Consider the following 18318-nt stretch of genomic DNA (forward strand, 5'->3'; position numbering starts at 1 on the left):
GAAAATGACAGATAAATAGTTTCATTCAACTTGTCAATAATTTCTAAAATATGACACCATGGAATACTACTTGGCCACAAAAAGAAGAAATTCTTACCATTTGCAACAGCATGGATGGAACTGGAGAGCATTATGCTAGGTGAAACTTTACAGTCAGAGAAAGATAAATATCACATGATCTCACTGATTTGTGGAATATAATGAACAACATAAACTGATGAACAAAATCAGATCCAGAGACAGAGAAGCATCGATCAAACCATCAAACCTCAGAGGGCAGGTAGGGGAGATGGGGGTAAAGGGGAGAGATCAACCAAAGGACTTGTATGCATGCACATAAGTCTAACCAATAGACACAGACACCAGGGCGTGAGGGCATGAGTGGGGGGTGGGAGGGGAAATGGTGGTATAAGGACACATATGCAAAACCTAATCAATAAAGAAAAAAAAGAAAGAAATTGTGAGCTTTAATTGATGTCATTGAACTTCACCTTGAAGGTCAAAGTGTGGCCAAGCCACATGGGGTCATGTTGCCACTAGTGATCATTACTTTGGTTGTTGCCATCTGGCATTTTGAGAAACTATTAGAAGTTTAAATGGTGGCAATTTTAATGAATAATGTTGGATCCATTGTTTCTGGTATCCTCATTGATTAAATCAAATCAGCTAATGACAGAAACTCATTATTAATTGACCAAAACATTTTAAAAAGAGACGCTGGCTGAAGAAACTTAGAACCTAATAAAAGTTATAGGTAGAAATGGTTTGCTGCTAAGGATAGGAGAAAGGAGAAGCCCTCATATGTCCAGACAGTTGTAATTAAACCTGCTTTTCTCTATGGTGGTTTGAATGTGTTGATTGTCGCCTTCTGATAACGAAACAAAAATGTTGGGCCGCAGTGGAAAGCCCTGTTCAGAACACAGGGTACTTTTAAGACCCAGTAGAGGTGGGAAACTTCCCAGGTAAATGTGCTGGGGAAGTCCCCACATACCCACATGACAGAGACCAGTGAACCTTGGTAATGAAACCCACCCTCTCCTTCACAACCTACGGACCATACATAGATGCGCCTGACATGCAAAGCTATTGACTCTAGACCTTCTTTTAGACTTTGTCCACAAATAACCATCACAAAGGGATGTTCAACCCTTCGCTTTGTTTCTGTATGAGTGTCCAACTCCTGCCTTTCCCACCCTCCCTACCCACCTTAGTTTGATCTGGTAATGGAGCATATCATATCATCAAACCTATTTCTGCCTAAGCCACAGTTTTATTCCCTTCTTGTCATCAGTGTCTCCACCATCCTTCCAAAATATCTGTATTAATTCCCATGTTAAAGCAAAATAAACTAGACCCCAGATAGATGTCATTACCATCTGGTTTCACCTTGAAAAGAGGCAGTTGGGAGGACAGTAGGAAGAACTCTTAAAAGGAGGGTAAAGTCTCCTGGTACAAAGCCAGGCTTTCCCACTTACCAGTCGTCTGATCTTTGGCAAGTCTCATCACTTCTCCAGACATGAAATTCTTCTCTGCTGACATGGGTTAACCAGCCACCACGTCTTCCTTCAATATGAAAAGCTTATTAGACTTTGGTTCTTCTGTTTTTGGCAGACCTGCCGCCCTAGCCTCATTAACCCCTCTCGCTATGAAACAACAAAGCAGACCTTTCCTCCCCTATCAAGTTACTATCTACTTGCTCTTCCATACTAGTGACTGGCCCTCCCTTCCTCGGCCTCTCCCCCAGACTAATTAAGTGAAGGCCATTTGTGCATGTACTCATCATGGAACAATAGACAGGAGATTGTCTGTATTTTTTTCTAAGACAGAGCTTTTTACTTGTTCAGGCTTACATGGGAAAATTGGTCAAAAGAGTCATTTACCTGACAAACCCATAACTCAATAGGAAACCGTATTCACTTAAATGTTTTCTTAAAAACATTTCTTCATTTCTTGCTTCCTGGCTCTTAATAGCACAATTTTGTTTCTCAGATTTATCCTACAAGAGAAATTACTGGCATATGGTGGATTTACCTTAAAAAAAAAAAGGAGAAGAAAGAAAAAAATTGTAAAATTACATACTTTTTTCTGGTACTATCATTAAAAAACTCTGAAGCAACTGACAGTTTGATATTTGATGTTTGAGATCCATTTTTCCTTTTGTTTTCTATCTGCCTGACTCTACCCCCTTCATTGGACTTGGCAGGAAAATAGAAAGTCAATTAAAAACAAAAACATTGACATTTTAGCAATATTTACTAATATAAGTTTCATGTCAAACATGAAATTTAAGCAAAATGGATAGATGTTATGTATGTAAATGAGACCCCAGTGGCACTAGCATCTGTGATTTTTTTATAAAATGTGTCATCGATGTTATGAAATATGTTTTTTAACATATCACAACGAAGCATTTATTATTCTGTTTAAGAAGGAAAGCGATTGCTGTGGTATTTCAGAAGCTATATCTTTTCAAAGCTAATATTATATATGGTCATAGATGCTAAACAGTATTTTAAAATATATAACCTCACCAAAATAAAATATTCAACTAAAGATAAAGTAGATAAATCTTTATAATAGTAAAATTTTCTAGTTTTTTAAATTAAAGTCATCATTGGATTTTTCACAGCACAGTTTATAGAAATTTACAAATTTACTGTACAGAGCAGTATAATCTTTACCCTTGAGCAAGGGATTCAATAATACATTGGTGATCTTCCACCTATATATTTAAAGTATTTACTTTTATGCCTATAAAATATTTGTTGACAAACAAAATTGTTCCCACTCACAGAAATTAGGAAAACAGAGATTTCAAGTTCTTTCTGTCATCAAGAAAAAACTAACTGAACATGAGGTAGAGAAAAGCCTTTAGGCAAAATAAAGAAAAATAATCACACTCAACTACATTTTCACTGAAAGAAAGCCAGATGTCATTTTAAATATCTGAATAATTAGTCTGAAATCAGCTGGCACAGCTCTTACCAATTTAGAATCCAGGACAAATGCAAAAATTATAATTTGCAATTGCTTGAGCATGTTGAGACAGGGAATTTGTGTTTAGAGAAAAGTTACCCACAGGACTTAGTATTTAGAATTTTAAGCTTTAGAGAGTTCATTAATCTCTCCAGTGCTCCATTTTTTCAATGAAATGGGATATTTACCAGCTGCCTACCTGAGACTTGTAATAAGAACATAAGTAAATCTTTCAGAAATATAGAGAAAAAAACATAATTGCAAAAGAAATGGTCATTTATTTTTAACTTATTGTTGTTGATTTAAAAAATAATAAAAGTGGTTCATACTTATTTAAGACAATGTAGAAAATAAATGTGATAGATAGATACCAGGACTTATAAGAATATTTCAAGTCTAAATGGGCCTCAGAGTCTTTTACCCTTTTGATGAGAGGAAATCCAGTTTTTTGGGGGCTCTTTTCTTAAATTATTCCCTCTAGGGATCTCCGATGTGACCGGGGTGGGAGATGGAAGAGTAGAAAGAATTGTTTTCTATCGCTCCCGTTCCCTCTGCTCTGGGGGCTGGTGACCAACCCTTGTGCTCGCTTCCTGTTCGTTGGCTGCCTTCACACAGCTGCTTATAGGCCCTGTGTCCCTTTGTGGTCCTCTTCCTCTTTCATCCATCAGTACCTTCAGGAGGAGTTTGCTCAGGAGCTTTTAAATTAATGTTGCAGATTTTCCTTCCTAGAGAATGTCCTAGAGCGGTAGTCGGCAAACCGTGGCTTGCAAGCCATGTGCGGCTCTTTGGCCCCTTGAGTGTGGCTCTTCCACAAAATACCACGTGTGGGTGTACACGTACAGTACGATTGAAACTTCGTGGCCCATGCGCAGAAGTCGGCTTTTGGCCTGGGCAAGTCTATTTTGAAGAAGTGTCATTAGAAGTGGGGGGTGGACATATAGAGAGGACGAACGAAAGGAGATAGATGAAACAAGTATACAAGACAAATGTGGATGGGAGAGTTGGAAGGGGTCGACCTCAGCGAATGTACCTCAATCAGATTGAGGACGTTTTTAGCAAAGGCCAGCTTAGGAGTACCCTCATTAAGTTAGTAACAATGTACCTACCTATATAGTTTAAGTTTAAAAAATTTGTCTCTCAAAAGAAATTTCAATCATTGTACTGTTGATATTTGGCTCTGTTGACTACTGTCCTAGAGCATCCAGGTGTTATAGGATTGAGGCTTGGGGGATGGTAGCTCCAAGTCTAGCCCAGCCTCATCCTGTGACATCACTCACAGTGTTTTTCTCCCAGGAACTCCATTGCATTTCCTTTCAGTGCAGCTTCTTGGGTGGCAGTCTGGCCCAATCAACAGGAACCTGGTCATGTGGTGGCCCAGGGGCTGCTCCCCTACAATAGGACTGAAAAGGCTGTGTAGCCCATGGTTTGAAGTTTCTCCACAGCCTTCTGAGACTGGAGCCAGCTTGGTGAGGGCCTCTTTCTTTTCCTTTTGTTATTCTCTCTCTCTCTATCTCTCACACACACACACACACACACACACACACAACACACACACACGCACGCACACGCACACGCACACACACGCACACGCACAAACCCTAACCAAACAAAAAACATGAGACATGAGGTGGCCCTAGTGAATCCGGGGTAATAATAGGGCTGAACTGCTTTCTGTGGGTGAGGCTCCAGTCTTCTCTCACAGTGATCCTAGTCTCAACCATCCATTGTATGACAGGAAAGCTTGGAACAGCCTACAGGTTATGCAGATGCTCTCCCCTCTCCCAGGACATACCCAGCTTTGTCTCCAATACTAATCTCAAATGGTTTCACCTCTAACAAAACATGGATCTGGGATATCCTTCTAACTCTTTTTAGTCTCTGCTTTCTCTTTTTAGTCTTTCTCCCTCTGTATCTGAACTCTACATGTTAAAGTTCCTCTCAGCTTTTTCTTGGTTTTTGTTTTTTTCTCTCTCCTCACTCCCTCTGTAGGTGATCTCATCCATTCCCAAGGCTTTCAGATACATGCACCTGATGGTGGATACATAATAGGTAACTCCCATCAGCCCTTTCTTCTACCCGCAATGGCTTTGCGGAAGGGGGTTGATGGAAGTGATCAGGTGTGTCTAGAAGATTCTTGTTCTATGTTGAAGATACAGATAACGGAATGTCTGTTGCCGTGAGAAAAGGGGAAGAGTAAACCATAATGCTGAGATTTTTGACTTGGGCAAATGGTTGAATGGGATTCTCATTTGAAATGAGGAAACTGTGGGAGGGGCAGGTTTAGCAAGAAGCATGAAGAATTTAGTTTTGAAATGTCCATTAGTCATGTAAGAAATGTAGAGAAGGAAGATTTTTATTGTAATGAGGAGACAGGAGGGTGGTCTGGAAGCTGTCAGCACAGAATTTATGGAATAGGACCAAGTCAGAAAAATATAAAGAATATAAATGCATCAGGCATATTTGAGCATTTTAAATAGGTTATATTATTTGTAATATTTATGTAAATATGCATATAAATATAATGTAAATCCATGAAACATTTATGTCTTATCAAATTGTGCCATTTCCAAAGGTTGATTTGGAAAATAGATTATTGTTACTTTGTTAGCTATTTTCCCCTGCCCTTTGCCTCAGCAAGCCCATTCTTCCACTTTCACCATGCCTGGGGGTAAGGTTTCCTACCAGCTTAGGAAATGAACCACGGACTGCTAAGTGCTCATTCTCACCAGGAGAGTATTTTCAGGCAGAGGGAAGTGGTTGAAATTTATAGTATATAATACTGTACCTTTAGAGAACATCTTTCTCTTAGGAGCTAATTGTATTTTAAAGGCATTCTTCTTGATTCTCCCGAGGATGCAGAAGAAAACCAGTAAGAGTAATGACATATACAACTACGATAAACCTTCATGATAGATGCCCATATTGTCCAAGGAAGGAAATGTCTTCCTTGAGTGTCACCTTTCTGCTTAATGCAGAATTCTGCTGAGAGACACTCAGTGGCCACTGTCTGACTGCCTCCTCCGACCCTTAAAAGTTGAGCTGTAATGTAGGGCTGAGTGGATTTCCCCTTCTAAAATATAGAGGAAAAATGGTGCTCATCATTATTCTAATGTGGGGGAATATCACTCTAGAGATTGATGTTCAACAACTCAGTTCAACAATTTGTTGAATGGCTATTCTGTGCCAGGCCTTTTGTGATAGACAGGGTCCTTGGCCAAATGTTTATGCTCTAAGACATGGTTCACAGCCACCTGCTAGCAAAGCAGTGCCCAGCAGGCTGCATGAGAATTGACTGGGAGATGTTTTAACAGAGATTATAGAGTCCCGCCTCTAGGCACCCTGACCCCGTAGGTCCCTGGTGGGTTTCAGGGTTCTGCTTTTTCAATAAAATCCAGTTTGACTAAAAAGAGTGATTTTCCTGAGCTATGAAAACCATGAGTCATTATTCTCATTGATTAGTTACACTATAATAGCATTATATTTGAAGTAATCTGGGGAAAGTAAGCTGTAGAAGTAGAATATTGTGGAACTGATGAAAGGCAGTATTGTACAGTGGTGAAAGTTGGAGTTTGGAGTCAGATGGTTTGATTCTCTCCTTTTCCTCTTACTGTGTGACATCAACAAGCTGCCTGCAGCTTTAGCATGTGTCAAATAGAGATAATGGTTCCTATTTTGCAGGTTATTTTGCTGATTAAATAAGATATTGCATGCAAAGTGTGAAAAAATATGTAGTGGTAGTTGTCATTGTTGCTATCATCATTGGTAAAACTAAAAATAAAATCAATCTATATTCATCCCCTTCATTAGAATACTGAGCCTCCCTTTCATAAGTTTTGTAGTGACAAACATGAAACACACACACACACACCCACACCCCCCCACACACACACACTCTAACACATAGTTGTATGCATAGTGACCATAAGTGAAAGGTGCGACCAATATAATTAATTTCAAATAGCATTTCCCTTTAACCTTTTTATAAATTGATTTTAGGAAAGGGGGGAGGGAGGGAGAGAGAGAAAGAGAGGGAGAGAGAGCGTGAAGCATTAACTTGTTGTTCCACTTATTTATGCATTAATTGATTGATTCTTTAATGTGCCTTAACCAGGGATTGAACCTGCAACCTTGGCATTTCCAGAGGATGCTCTAACCCAGTGGTCGGCAAACACATTAGTCAACAGAGCCAAATATCGACAGTACAACGATTGAAATTTCTTTTGAGAGCCAAATTTTTTAAACTTAAACTATATAGGCAGGGACATTGTTATTAACTTAATTAGGGTACTCCTAAGACTTAGGAAGAGCCACACTCAAAGGGCCAAAGAGCCGCATGTGGCTCGCGAGCCACAGTTTGCCGCCCATGGCTCTAACCAACTGAACTACCCAGCCAGGGATAGCAATTCCCTTTAGTATTAACCTAATTTTTAAAAAAAGAACAAGTTAAAATAAAACAATTTTGTTCTTAAGTGGCTTCCTAGGTTATTTTCCTTGAAGCAGATATTGGCATCATTAGTTTTGAGTTCTTCTGGTGGGGGCATAGGCTTTCTTGTGTCAGACTCCATCCATATGTTCAGTGTTGGCATGAAATGGTTGATGAGACCATGTATTCTGTGCTAGTACTCTGGATTTTTTTCTCAAGGCAGACAGAAATAGTGCTGGGGCACTTCCTGGAAAAAATCAATGGGCATCATGTAGAAGCTGCAGGAGGAAAATCCCTTAAGGCCTTTATGATATGTGGCTTGCTGCCTAGCAGTTTTAGCCAGCACCAATTAAGGCAAACATGCCCTCTAGGAAAGAAAATGAATGCAAGTGCCAACACAAGATGCAGAACACAGCCACCACCATTAAGTCAGGAAGGAGAGTGTTAACAGAGCTGAGATTAGTTACCAGTTAACATTTGTGAGGATGTCTTATAGACCCAGCAAGTAAAACAGGCCAGATTCCAGATGTCACAGCTGAGGTTACCAGCCTCTGGAGAGATCACCAAATAATCCCTCTTAATTCTACTTCCTTCAAAAGGCAGAAGGAAGAGAGCAAGAGTGGAGAAAGCAATCAGGGAGGTGGTGTGGGAAGGAAGATGTGCATGTAAATAATAAGAACAATGTACTTTTCATTTATCAACATGTTTTGAAAGCTAGTTCTACAGATGTTTGATTAAAGATATGCAACAGGTATTTTCTGGTGTTCCTGTTACCATGTCATTGAGACATAATGATTTTTTTATTTTCTAATGTCTCTGGTATTGTGCCCCAAATATTCAGTACTTCATTCATCCATTCATTCATTTACCAAAATTCCTTGAGGCACTTTCTATAAGCCAAACAAAGAGTAATTAAGGCATATTGATGCCCATTAGAGCTTACAGTCTAATTGGGAGGTGAGACATGGCCACATAATTATCCAATGATGAGGTAAGGAGGAGATTGAAGGTGGGTGCATGGTCTTTGGGAGCATGGAGGTGAAGGTGGGGCCAAAGACTCTAATGGAGGTATGGGAAGAATTTAGAGGACATCCTATATAATAAAAGTCTAATATACTAAGTGTCCAGCTGTTCAGTCATCCATTCAACCAATCAAAGCGTAATATGCTAATGATATGCTATGGCAGCTCAACCACTCCCTATGATGTGCACTGACTACCAGGGTGCAGACAGTTGACCGGTCAACCAGTAGCCTTGACGTGCACTGACCACCAGGGGGCAGACGCTCCTACCAGTAGTCCCTCACGCAGACCCTCCCCAGCTGGCTAACCTCCTACGCCCCTCCCTGGTCCTGATCCTGCACCAGTGGAGTCCCTTGGCCTGGTCTGCACCCTCTCCCAATCCGGGACCCCTCGGGGGATGTTGGAGAGCCGGTTTTGGCTCCATCCTGCAGGACAGGCCGAGGGACCCCACTGCTGCACTAATTTGTGCACTGGGCCTCCAGTGTATTATATGTTGCTGTATCTTAAGGGAGGACTGTGATTTTTGCTACAGCAAAATGGTTTGGTACCCAAGCAAGAAACAGGAGCTTCTGGGCCCAGAGACTGAAGTAACATGAAATTATTTGGGGAAAGTGAAGAATATTTTCAGGCAGATAATCCACTGGGTACATCAGGTGGATGGGGAGGGGGTAGCCATGGGGATCATGCTGGGGAGAGTGAACTTTATCTCATGAAAATAGAGAAGAATTGAATATTGTTAGGTAGACCCATGGTAAACTCATGCAGTGTTTTGTAGTTTAGCATAGTAGAGAAAGTTAAGAAGACGATAGAGGCGGTGGTTAAACAGAATTAATTAAAAGGAATGAACAATAACCAGAAACCTGTCATCCTCCAGGCATAAGGCTCGCTTGGGCGCTTCCATAAAGTAGTTCCTTATAGAATGAACACATCCACACATGCACATTATCTGGGTTGCAGCAATACTCCTATATTCCAACTAAGCCAATTCAGGTTCATCAGGGTCATGCAACTTGCCCAAACTACCAAGTTCATAAGTGGCTGATGTAGAACTCAAACCCAAGGGTCTCTGGGGTGAAAGGAAGGCATTCTCTCTCCTCTCTACCACTGCCCAGGAGACCATCACTCTGGGTCAGAGTTTCACCGGGCTTGGGGGACTGATGAGATTGTGTCGGTAATTTAAAAGAAGGCTTGAAACAACCAAGTGAAATACAGTCTAACTGCACCAACGGAACACGGCCCTGCATCTTAATCTTCCTGTCACGGGAGACAAAGAAGGATGGCCGGGATTAACACAGTGGGCAATCTCAGCAGCCGCTGTCAGCAGTGCACTCCAAGCGCACACTGAACAGCACTTAGCCCTACCCAAGCCATTCTGACTGACAAGAGAAGTGCTCCGTCTCCTGAACATGCACAACACGGGCATTTTTTTCCAAATGAACTATACATTCAAAGCTTCCAACGTTTTTTGAAAAACGCATTGCTTTTCATTCGGGGAGGGGGCTGTGAGGAGGGGGATCAGAAGTGCTGAGGCGACAGGAAGGATGTTGACATTATTTACCAGCCTGAGGTGCAATAATAATAAGTTTTAAGGTAACCGTTGCTAAATAAAGACGAGCCTAGTGAAATATGCAATTTTTTTTTTTTTTTAAGAAAAGCAATTGATTGATGAAAACAAGTCAGCGAGGACAAGTGCAAGTTGGTTTGGTACCTAAGGTGTGAGAAGAATGTAAAGAAGGGACAACTTTTCTGAAAATATAATTTCCTAAAAAGTCAAGTAATTTTTATGGATTCAGTGAATACTGAAATGCACATGCTAATGTTATTAGGAAATTTACTAGCCACAGGAAGTCACATGTAGATGGTGTTTTAAAATTGATTTTTTCCCCCCACAGAGGACAGAGGAAATTTGGGGATTGTCTTTCAAGGTTATCTTTAGGACTCATATATAACATAGAAAGAAAAAGTTGAATCACAAAAATTAAGGACATAAAAGACAAAGGCCTTAATATTTTGAATTCTTGTAAATCAATGAGAAAACTATAAATGTGTCAATGAAAATGGGGTAAGCAATTGTCATACAGAGGAACTCAAATAGTTAATATAATGTCACATGAAAACATTCTCAAAATAAATTACAAAAATTCAAACAAAAAGAATTTCAGATACTTTTTTAAAATTTATTTTTATTTATTGATGTGAGAGAGAGAGAGAAAGAGAGAAGAGGGAGATTTGTTGCTCCACTTATTTGTGCATTCACTAGTTGCTTCTTGTATGTACCCTGACCTTAGATTAAACCTGCAACCTGGGGGTATCAGGATGATGCTTTAAACAACTGACCTACCCAGTCAGGCTTCAGATACTCTATTTGTGTTTAGGTAACTTAATTGGCAGTATCAAAATGGTAAGGAGTCTTGGCAAGTTTGTTAAGAAAATGGGTATCATATATTGTAGTTAGGAGTGAAATTGGTAGCTATATTTCAGGAGGCTATTTTGGTATAGTTATATATAAAAATTGAGAAATTTGTACACAATTAATTCAACAATTCATGTCCAGGAATTTATTAAAAGAAGTAAGGGAAATAGTATGCAAATATTAGTATGCAAATATTTGTGATTGACAGAATAGTTACCCAATGAAGACCTTTACCTGCAAGACCCACTTCAGTACTTACTCCTCTATTGTTTGTAGGAGAGGAGAAATTTTCTTTAAAAACTTCCACTCAACTATTTTCTCAGATTAATGGACAATCTTCATTCCCTCTGCAAAACCCGGGGATGGATGTGCACTGCATGCTGCGTGCCTGTCACCAATAGGTGTCCCTCTGTTGAATACAATCACTTCTGCTTCTCCAACCGAGTTATATTTACCAACATCAGCTACCTTTCTCCCCATGTATTTATCCCAGGTATAATTACCCCCGTCATTATGAAATTTAATTACATATTATAAAAATCCCAGGCCCCTTGTGAGTGTGAAGAGACAGGAGTTTTTGTTCCTATGAAAGCTGAGTTAAACACTCAGAACAGACTTCATACATTTGAGCTGTTTAAAACAAAACAAAACTGTTGCTATGGCATTAAGAGGGAGCAAAACCATTGTGAAGTATTGGAAAGAGTTTATAAACTCAATATTAAACATTTCATAACTAGTGGCTTTATGTTTAAGTTTCTATTCCATTTAAAATACTAATAAATGACTAATATTTAAGGAGCATTGTGGTAGGCAGAATAATGCCCCCAAGGATGAACATATCCTAATCCCCAGAGTCTGTGAATATGTCAGGCAGCATGACAAAAAGAAATTAAGGTTGCTAATCTTAAAACTAGAGGCCCAGTGCATGAAATTCATGCACAGGTAGGGTCCCTAGTGCCTGCCGGTTGCCAGCCGGGCCTCCCCTTTCCAGCTGCTGACTGCTGCTGGGGCCTTCCTTCATTCTGCGCCACCCCCTGGTGGTCGGCGCACTTCATAGCGAGCGATCGAACTCCCAGTTGGTCCAACTCCTGAGAGGACATTTTGCATATTAGGCTTTTATATATATAGAATAGGGAGATTACCTTGGATTATCTGGGTAGGTCCAATGTAACCATAAGGATCCTTAAAAGCAGGGGTCCTCAGACTTTTTAGACAGGGGGACAATTCACTGTCCCTCAGACTGTTGGAGGGCCAGACTATTGTTTAAAAAAAAAAAAAAAAACTATGAACAAATTCCTATGCACACTGCACATATCTTATTTTGAAGTAAAAAAACAAAACGGGAACAAATACAATATCTGTGTTTGCATGTGGCCTGCGGGCCGTAGTTTGAGGACCCCTGCTTAAAAGTGTAAGAGGGAGATGGCAGAGGAGAAAGTCAAAGAAACATTAAGTGAAAGGTGCAAGTTCAGCATGATACCATGTGAGAAGGCCTCAACCTGCTATTGCTCGCTATAAAAGTGGAGAAAGAGTCACAAAGCCAGGAATGAGGACAATCACTAGATGGAAAAAGGGAAGGAAACGAATCCTCTCCTGGAGCCTCCAGCAAGGAACACAGTCCTGCTGACACCTCCGTTTTAGCCCAGAGACTGGTGCTCAACTTCAGACCTACAGTAAAGTAAGATAATACATTTGAGTTGTTTTCTGCTCCCAAGTTGTGGCGGTCTGTTACACCAGTAACAATACACTGCCATACATGTACATTTTAAGTTGTATGACCTTTTCAAATTTGCCTCTTTTAATAATTGACTTTGTAATAAGATCTCAGAAGAGAGAGAAAAAAAGTAGAATTCAGCATACCCATAATAGTTTCTATTATTGCTTTAAAAAGTGAAGGGGTGGTTGTGCAACTCCTATAAGGGAATCAGTGCAGAGTATGGTGGTTATGGGGTAGAGATCTGGAATCAGACTCCCCACCACAGACCATGCTGTGCAGCCCTATACATGAAAGCACTTAGAAAGTGCCAGGGGTACCTAATAAGTACTCAGTCAATGTTAGCAATTTATTGTGACATGGAAGTACATCAGAAGAGCAAGACACTCTAGAACATCTAAAGGAAAAGTGCTGTTGTATAGATTTACGTTAATTTTAAAGACCTGTCCATGCCATTCTCCTATTTGCATATGCCACCTGGTCTAGTATGATAGGTTTTCATATACAACAGCCCCTAAGTCTTTTTGTTCTTCCTGGTATATATTTGTTAATTTCTATGACAGTTTTTTTCTCTTCTTGCCAAGTCATTCATCACTTAAGCTTCAGCTTGAATTTCTTTCCTATGAAATTTTCCCAGAGAACTGCAGTCTATAGTAGTAATTTTGGTGTGAACTGAAACTGCTCTAAACTAAAATTTATTAAATATATATATATGTATATATATTATATTAGATAGATATAACATATTTCTATATATTTAACAGATATTTAACAAGTTATTTATATATATAATATCACATATACATAGCAAGTTCTAGACTCTAAATGTCTTACTTATGGGTGATGCCCTGGGGTACTTGGCCTATTAATGCATAAGTAAAGAAGATGACAATTAGTCTTTTTTTTCTGCCTTTCTGTATCAGTATCCCCATGCACTGGACAAAAATTTTGGACCTTCAGTATCCAAGATTGGCTCTGTCCATCAGTGACTAAGAATTAACTAAGTAAATGAACTTTGGGTTTCATTTATCCCATTGCTTAAATGATTTTTGTTGTGTCCTTAGAATGCACTTCCGGATCTTTAATAGAACCTGTAAAACCCACTATAATCTAGCACCTGTTTGCCTTTGAAGTGTCCCATCTTGCCCTTCTCACTGTCATTCTTTTTGCTCTCACCTTAAAGGAAATCATTCTGTTACTTGAGAATGCCACTTTTATTTTATTGCTTTCCCCATCAGGGTCTTATTATTTTCTATTCTCTCTTCTAGACTATTCTTTCTCTCACCCATTTATTTCTCCTTGCTTTCTCAACTATATCTTCCCTATGAATTTCCCAGGCTATAGAAAAGATTAAATCTCCCTCTCCCTCTCCCCTTCACTTCCACTCTGTCTCAAAATCAATGGAAAAAATATCCTTAGGTTAGGATTAAAAGAAGGTATTTTATATTTGTAGAATTCTAGTTCTGGAACCCGAATTACTTTGTAGGATCAGAAAAAGCATCCTTGAAAAAGTAATTGTACCGCTGGAAGTGGAAACGGCCATTAGGATGAAATATGTAAATGAAAACAGGAAACCCAAGCTGGGAAGCATGGGATGGGGATTAAAACCATAGGCTCTGGTCACATGGACTTAGATCTAAATCATAGTTCTTTATAACTACAGTATATGACCATGACAGTTAACCTCTTCAAACGCCACTTTTCTTACTGGAAAATTTGGGATTATGATAGTCTACTGATAGGCTTTCTGTAAAGATGATGAGTGTAAACTTTAAGTCCCAGTTCAAAGGAATCTATAATAATGCCGGCATTTTTGGATATGTTGAATTTTAGTGCCACTGGGGTAGCCAGTGTGCTAGAAAGCAGTTTGCGTATGTGCTTTTGAATTTCAGGAGCAAGATCTGGGCGAATGACTTTTATTTGGGAGTCCTCACCACACACGTAGAACTTGAGGTTCTAGATGGAATGGGATGGCCTAAGGGGAGTGTGAGAAATAAATTAGTAGACTTGGACCTCAGCATTTAAAGGATGGGAACAAACAGAACCCCAGAAAAGGGTCTCAGGAGATGTCAGGGAAGTTATGGTGTATTATACTTGAAAAAGAGAGATGGTCATTTTAGTGGCATCGGGGACTTCGTGACTGGCCTCTGCATTCCGGATCCACCATGCATGGGAATGAAATTGTGCTTTAGGAAAATGACAGCTGATTACATATCACAGACCTCCAAGGGTTTCTGACAGTCAAGTCCCTGAACATTATATCTGCGAAAGTCAAGAACCTCCTGAACTTTTGGGGCCCCTGAGATGATCAGCATGTCTGCTGAAACACAAAACCGACTCATCTTGGTAGGACAGCACTGTTCATGATGACATCATTGGCAATAAAACTCTTCAGGCTTTAAAATTAAGTTTAAAATATAGACTTTTCCTTAACTACTGGTTCCTGCAGCAGTAAAAATACATACTTTGAGTTACATAGAGTTGTGGATGATTTAATTAAAAGCTAGCACTCCATGAATATTATAGAGATAAGAGACCTGCAGCCAAGGGTGAGGTATCTTATGTGAAAATGCAAACATAACAAGGGGTAAGGTTATCTTCTGGGATTGGCTTTGTAAATAGAGTAGCTGGAATGCCCCATAAAGCAACACTCAGTTTGTAAAGTTGGCTTGTGCCTCTCCTCTGCATCCCTTTGTCGAATTTCAGGTCTGGCTGAGAAAAGAGGACAAGAGATTTGAAATGAGAACTTTGCATAACAAACACATAGGATTCATCCTGATGTGCAGAAAATGGCCATCTGCTAACAAGCCTCCATGAGCGGCCTGGCCATTTGTTGCAATCTCATGGGTGGACCTAGATTTAATCTTACATAGAAGAGCAAAGTGTTTCTGTTCTCATAAGGGAATTGCCTGTCGCTACGGGCTACTGAGGATGATGCTGGCGATAATGCAGGGACGGATAATTGCCATTTTGCAGAGCTTTGGGTGGGCGGGGTCGCTCACTTAGCATGGCCATGCTGCCTCAATTTCACTGGGCTGGGATCAAAAGGTGCTTGGCTTGAAGTGAAATGAATGAAATGAGAAACAGAAAGCCAGACTCTCGCCCCTCCTGGGCTCCTAACCCTGCTTTCCTAAGCTGGCAGTGTTTTGAAAGCTGCTCTGTCTGGCCTTTGAAATTGCATTCAAATCCTTCTCAGAAAGTCCTCTGACAGTAACCAATCTCATATGGTGAGGGCAGCTTGAGACTGAAACAGGAACATAGAACTGTGATGGGTCTATTGAATATACTAGAAGGCACCTTAAAGTGGAATAATACAATTGGTTTCAAAAGCTACACTCCCCCCCAAAAGTCACCAGCAAGGGTAAATTGGATGGGAATGCGTAAAAATTGAGTTCCTTGGGCTCCTTTCCCCGTGACGTGGTACTAGTAAATTTTCCTCAATCTCCTTTTATTTTCTGGCTTGCTCTTCTCTCATTCATATACTAGAGTAGAATATAAACAGCTGGTTCATTTGCAATCCATTATGACATTTATAATACTGCCATCCTCATAAAGACAAGGTTTATTGCTAGGGACATGCTATTTCCAGCGTCTAACAACTTGCTATCTGACAGAGTATATATCCGGATTTTTCATTTATAATTCATCACAATTTGGTCCACTTGAAACTGACCCCAAAAAAACCCCGCAAACATGGGGATTTTTTTCTGTGCTCTTAAGAATAACAATTGAAACATGACCAATTACTCAAAAGGAACTGGCTCCCTTTGTCTCTTTGGGGTAAAACTATTTTTAGCCGGTTCCTAGGTTTCCCTGAGCTGTACATTTTGAGGCTGACACATCCCTCCTGGTATTTACACTTTTATTCATAAACTTGGAAATTGACAAGGTATTGTAAATAGTCTTTCAGGAAGCCCTATTTTAGGAACTGTGCACCAAAGGGGGAAAGATTAGTTGCCTCCACCTTAATAGGTTTAAACCTCAGTCAGGGAGAAAAAAAGAAGGAAAAAAAAGAGGTGCGTATGTCTTTTTAACTAATACCATGTCATCTTCTTAATCATGCTGATTCTGAATAATTCAGCCGCTATGGAGGCTGCAGAGCCGGAATCTATAGCTCTGTCTCTCTGGGGAGCGGTGGGGGGAGGAGTTTATTATGACTGAGCCTGACAGGAGAGAGCTCTGGCAGGTTAATTGCTACAGCAGGACTCGCTGGGAGTTTGCGGGTGATATATAGCGACTAAAGGGAGTGCAGGGGATTGACTATGCCTGTTACAGCACAAATATCTTCATGCGCCTCAGGTTCCTCAGAAAGATATGAGAAATAAATGTTCGCTGTTCATTTTCTGTCTGCACAATACAAATAGCCTCCGGCTGAACATGGCGACTGCAGCACAGAGAATTAAAAAAAAGAAGCAGCAGCAGCAGCAGCAGAGGAAATTTGCAAATTGACATTATTAGAAACATTCCTGCCTGAAAGTGCTGAAAATCAATTTCAATATAGTTTGCATTTTAATGAATTGCCAAAGAGATAAATCAGCTGTGTTTGAGGAACGCTCGCCTGGCAATGATGTTTTCTTATCACATCTTGTCTGAACTGATAGCATGTAAAATGAAGCCGGTGTTAATTGAAGGCGTGGAAAATGTAACTGCTAGTTAATGAAGTAAATGCATGCTAGTTACGCAGAATTAGAAATTTGCTTTAATGTACTAACTCTAACATGGTCTTCCTGCTCTTACAGCTCCGAATTCCACAGCGGCACTGCTCATTATTATAAATGGCTGAAAGACAAAGCAACATTGTGGCCTGAGCCACAGCTAAAGGCCACTGTGTTTCAGTCCCCCAGTGGTATCAGGATGCAAATACCGTTGTTTTTATTTTATACCGTGAACAAGAAATTTCAATTCCTGAAACTTGGGAGAAGGCAGAATCTCACACTTGCTTCTATTAAGAAAATAAACAACATAACCCTTCAATCTATCAGCTGTTTGCGTTGATTATGTTTGCGTTGTTTAAAAGAGGAAATGGGTTTGTTAGTGTTATCGAAGTGTAGCTTCTCCATGTCATATCTGTCAGTGCTCACTCAGCACATAGTATGTGCTCACTCAAACATTATTGAATGAAGGGACGGATGGATGATTTCCCTCCTTTGATTTCTGTCTCAGAATACCAAAGAATCATTATATTTCCCACTATGCATATATACATGTTTAACAAACATAAAAGGCATTATGTACCACACTCTGGATTAGCATTTGTAGAATGTACCTGGCCCTGGCTGGTTTTGCTCAGTGGTTAGAGTGTCAGCCTGCAGACCAAAGGGTCGCGGGTTTGATTCCCAGTCAAGGGCAAGTATCTTGGTTGCAGTTTTGATCTCTGGGAGGCAACAAATTGCTCTCTCATATTCTCTCTCTCCTCTCTCTCTCTCTCTCTCTCTCTCTCTCTCTCTCTCTTTCTCTCTTTCTCTCTGTCTTTTTGTCTCTCCCCTTCTATTCCACTCTCTCTTAAAAAATTAATAGAAAAAATATCTTCAGGTGAAGATTTTAAAAATGAATGTACCAGCATTTTTTCTCATGTCTCCTGCAAGGTTATGCTCCAGCTCCAACTTTGTATTATTCTTACTAATTGCATTTCACTCTCTTGTAGGTCAAGAGTTTTTCTTTCTTTCTTTCTTTCTTTCTTTCTTTCTTTCTTTCTTTCTTTCTTTCTTTCTTTCTTTCTTTCTTCTTTCTTTCTTTCTTTCTTTCTTTCTTTCTTTCTTTCTTTCTTTCT

Source organism: Myotis davidii, unplaced genomic scaffold, assembly GCF_000327345.1.
Source record: "Myotis davidii unplaced genomic scaffold, ASM32734v1 scaffold98, whole genome shotgun sequence".
Lineage (NCBI taxonomy): Eukaryota > Metazoa > Chordata > Mammalia > Chiroptera > Vespertilionidae > Myotis > Myotis davidii.